General features: G+C 45.8%; 1 non-coding gene across 1 annotated transcript; it reads left to right on the forward strand.

Moving 5' to 3' along the window:
- Positions 1 to 4,418: 4,418 nt before the first annotated feature.
- LOC126279737 (U6 spliceosomal RNA) lies at positions 4,419 to 4,525 on the forward strand. The gene has a single exon (XR_007551201.1). It is a non-coding gene; the product is annotated as a U6 spliceosomal RNA (small nuclear RNA).
- Positions 4,526 to 5,022: the final 497 nt, after the last annotated feature.

Below are 5,022 nucleotides of genomic sequence, written 5' to 3' on the forward strand. Positions count from 1 at the left end.
AGTCAGGGCCATGCCTTTGTAGGGATTATTGAAAGTCAGATTGGGTTGGGCTAAAAAAAATATTGTGTGTCAGTTTAAGCACAGTCATGTATAATTTTTCTAAGGGGACGTTTCAACATCAGTATTATTATTCTTTTTTTCCTACCATTTGTTAATAAAAAAAAACCTTGCTCGCCTTGTACGAGTGTAATTCCTCGTGTTATTTCCACCAGAAGGATGGCATTTCTGTTGTATTTAAACATGTACCGATAAAGATATTTTGTTCATTTACCCTCTTTTTGGTAAAAATAAATGAATAAATAAAATAAAACAAATCAAACAGCTACTTTGAGGGAGTTATTCAGAGATGAAGGGGGAAAGCATCGCGGCCAGGCCTCGGGTTCCGACCCCTGCCCGCCTTGTCTTCACCTGCTAGTAACTGACCACTCTATGATTTTTTTTTACACAAAAAAAGGGGCCAGGGTTCAGTTCCCAGCTGCGTCGACGGTTTTTCTCCGCTCAGCACTGGGTGTTGTGTTGTCCTAATCATCATCATTTCATCCCCATCGACGCGCAAGTCTCCGAAGTGGCGTCAAATCGAGACTTGCACCCGGTGAACGGTGTACCAACGGGAGGCTCTAGTCACACGACGACATTTTACACACCGCTCAATAAAGTTATATTGTCGACTGTGTACACTTGTTATTGCGAGGGTAAAAACGACAGCTTTATTCTGGGGATGAAGGTGCTGCTAATGATTGGATAAATGCTGAATCGTCCAATTACCAGATCGTTAGTTAGGTAGTGTTGTAACAAGTCTCTTAGTTGAATATTTCACCAACCTGTGTTTCAGCTATCCTCTAAGTTCAGTGTCGCCTCATCTACTTTCCTTTGCCTGCGACAGTTCTTCAGTTTTGAAGAGGACGGGAGAAGTGTTCTAGTTCGTGCCTCCAGTGGAAACGCTGAGACGACATTCCAGTGGCCCCTGCCATATCACACACTTCTCAGGTGACAGTTACATAACTACGGGCGCATTCGCCGTCTTCCAATGTCAATAGAACCTAGAACACGTGACTGACGCAGCCTCCGTAAAAAGCTGGTGCCTGAAGACGCGTATCGAGTATCCAGAACACAGGGTCGCGTACATCGTTTGCCCGGAGGGGTTTCGGAACGAAGCATGTTGGCTAATAGCGCATCCTCCGTATTACGCGTTTCGATAAAAACTCTGCTGTATTCAAACATTTCTTTTTTAAAAAATCATCGAGATGTAACGGTTCATTTAGTAGTGTTTTGTTTCTTAGTACTGGACTCAGGAATATGTATTCTTTCCCATTACAGCTATATTTTTCTTCGGAAAAATAAAGAAAAATATGGAGAAGGATTTTAAAGTTCAGGGAGAGAAAATAAAAAAAAGCCTTGAGATATGTCGACAACATCGTAATTCTGTCAGGGACAGCAAGGGATCTGGAGGAGCATTTCAACGGAACGGACGGTGACTTCTAAGAAACATGTAAAATGAACATCAACAAGAGGAAAACAAGGTTAATGGAACGTAGTCGAGTTAAATCAGGTGATACTGACAGAAATGGACTAGGAAACGAGACGCTTAAAGTAGCAGATGAGTTTTGCTACGAATATTTACAAGTGCATACAGCTAACTGTATGTGTTTGCACTGTAAATGTTCATTGCACATTTATGACATCTACGGAAATGTCATTTTCCACTGTGTTATGATGATTTCATAGTGGATCTCGGCACGAAACTAGTCATTGAATGAAGAAAAAGTAAAAATTAGCAGCTTGGACTAGTTTTTCTTTGTGCGGATTAACAGAGGTTGCTGAACCAAGAATGCTAGAAATTCGTAAAAGGACTATAGTGTTCGTTTCAAAACTCTTCTAAAAAGTTACTGGTTCCGTACCGATCCAGGTGAAGATTATTTTAAATAAATGCAGTGATTCTGTGAACATAATCCACGGCTTTTATTTTCCATAGCCACAGTACTAGCGGAAGTGGGACGCACTGTGTGTAACTGCTTTTGCGGATAGACATTTTACACTCTGAACTTCATGTGCCATAAATATACGCTACTGGCTATTAAAATTGCTACACCAAGAAGAAATGCAGATTATAAACGGGTATTCATTGGACAAATATATTATACTAGAAATGACATGTAATTGCATTTTCACGCAATTTGGGTGCCTAGACCAGAGAAATCAGTACTCAGAACAACATTCTCTGGCCGTAATAAGGGCCTTGATACCCCTGGGAACTGAGTCAAACAGAGCCTGGATGGCGTGTACAGGTACAGCTGCCCATGCACGTTCAACACGATACCACAGTTCATCAAGAGTAGTGACTGGCGTATTGTTACGAGCCAGTTGCTCGGCCACCATTGACCAGACGTTTTCAATTGGCGGGAGATCTGGAGAATGTGCTGGCCAGGGCAGCAGTCGAATATTTTCTGTATCCAGATAGGCCTGTACAGGACATGCAACATGTGGTCGTCCATAATCCTGCTGAAATGTAAGGTTTCGCAGGGATCGAATGAAGGGTAGAGCAACGGGTGGTAACACATCTGAAATGCAAGGTCCACTGTTCAAAGTGCCGTCAATGCGAACAAGAGGTGACCGAGACATGTAACCAGTGGCACGCCGGGTAATACGCTAGTATAATAGACGCTTCCAATGTGCGTTCACCGCGATGCCGCCAAACACGGATGCGACCATCATTATGCTGTAAGCAGAACCTGGATTCATCCGAAAAAATGACGTTTTGCTATTGGTGCACCCAGGTCCGTCGTTCAGTACACCATCGCAGACGCTCCTGTCTGTGATGTAGCGTCAAGGGTAACCGCAGCCACGCTCTCCGAGCTGATAGTCCATGCCGCTGCAAACGTCGTCGAAGTGTTAGTGCAGATGGTTGTTGTCTTCCAAACGCCCCATCTGTTGACTCAAGGTACGAGACGTGGCTGCACGATCCGTTACAGCCATGTGGATAAGATGCCTGTCATCTCGACTGCTAGTGATACGAGGCTGTTGGGATCCAGTACGGTGTCCAGTATTCCTCTCCTGAACCCACCCATTCGATATTCTGCTAATAGTCATTGGATCTCGACCAACGCCAGCAACAATGTCGCGAAACGATAAACTGCAATCGCGATAGGCTACAATCCGACCTTAATCAAAGTCGGAAACTTGATGGCACGCATTTCTTCTCCTTACACGAGGCATGACAACAACGTTTCACCAGGCAACGCCGGGAAACTGCTGTTTTTGAATGAGAAATCGGTTGGGAACTTTCCTCATGTCAGCACGTTGTAGGTGTCGCCACCGGCGCCAACCTTGTGTGAATGCTCTGAAAAGCTAATCATTTACATATCACAGCATCTTCTTCCTGTCGGTCATATTTCGCGTCTGTAGCACGTCATCTTCGTGCTGTAGCAATTTAGCCAGTAGTGTAGTTCCGTACCGATCCAGGTGGAGATTAATTTAAATAAATACAGTGATTCTATGAACATAATCCATATTTTCCATAGCTGCAGTACTATCGGGTGGGACACACTGTGTATAACTGCTTTTGCGGATTGACATTTTGAGATCTGAACTTCATGTGTCGTAAATACACATTTAAAAAATCAGAAAAATCCGGTTGCCGGGTGACGTCGTCTGTGCGTTTGCAGCAGGGACGCGCCGGCAGCGGAACTTGGAGCAGAGTGCTGCTACCTCCAGCTGGCCGGTACAAGAAGCGGGAACTACTGTGGATTGTGCAGCGTAACGCCTCGGGCCGTGGCCCGTTAGCGGAGCGGCTCAGACTCACCAGTCAGGCCAGAGGTGGCCGCCCTCTGCAGGGCGTTTTCTTCCGAGGGCCCAAACAATGCAGCGGGGCCCACACCCCACACCCCACACCAGCGCTCGCAGCCGCTGCTCTGTCGACATCCGCGAGAGGCGAGGGGTCACTGCCGAAACCCCCTCCAAACCATCACATGGCCATGGCTTTCACGGATGCAGACTTTGTGACTGTGCGGTCATTTCTGTACTGCCAGCGTGTAGGACCTCCGTCATTGGATGTGTAAATCTCTTACGAGAAGCGTTCAGTAAGTAACGCAACACATGAAACTTCCTGGCAGATTAAAACTGTGTGCACCGACCGAGACTCGAACTCCCGAGTTCGAGTCTCGGTCGGTGCACACAGGTTTAATCTGCCAGGAAGTTTAATATCAGCGCACACTCCGCTGCAGAGTGAAAATCTCATTCTGGAAACATCCCCCAGGCTGTGGCTAAGCCATGTCTCCGCAGTATCCTTTCTTTCAGGAGTGCTGGTTCTGCAAGGTTCGCAGGAGAGCTTCTGTAAAGTTTTGAAGGTACGAGACGAGATACTGGCAGAAGTAAGGCTGTGAGGACCGGGCGTGAGTCGTGCTTCGGTAGCTCAGATGGTCGTACTCACTTAGGCGGTACATATACTAAAATTGGGACGATACAGATAAGATTAGTATGGCACCTGCGCAAGGATGACACCCAAAATCGTGAAGCGTTTCACATTTTTAGCCGGCACGGTAGCTCAGCGTGTTCGGTCAGAGGGTTAGCAGTCCTCTGTAATAAAAAAAAACTGAGTTAATCGATCAACAACGAACTTAAAACGTATGTCTTACAACGTCCGCCCCGAGCAGATTCAACGAACAAAAGCGAACAAAATGAGAAAAAAAAAAGATGGTAGAGCACTTGCCCGCGAAAGGCAAAGGTCCAGAGCTCGAGTCTCGGGCGGTGCACACAGTTTTAATATGTCAGGAAGTTTCATATCAGCGCACACTCCGCTGCAGAGTGGAAATCTCATTCTGGAAACGCAATACATTTTGCTTCTCGAATGATTTCGGATGGAATAAATGCGGAATTTGTTGTAGAACATCGTGGAATACTCACGTTCCAGCCCACATGGTTTAATGAAGTTCCAATAGGTGGTGGCGCTATACGCAGCCTTCAAAGTGGACTCTGTGTAACGGAGACACATTTCAAGCAGAGAGCTGTCATTGGTCACTGACTTTC

The sequence above is a fragment of the Schistocerca gregaria genome, chromosome 6 (genome assembly GCF_023897955.1).
Source record: "Schistocerca gregaria isolate iqSchGreg1 chromosome 6, iqSchGreg1.2, whole genome shotgun sequence".
Classification (NCBI taxonomy): Eukaryota; Metazoa; Arthropoda; class Insecta; order Orthoptera; family Acrididae; genus Schistocerca; species Schistocerca gregaria.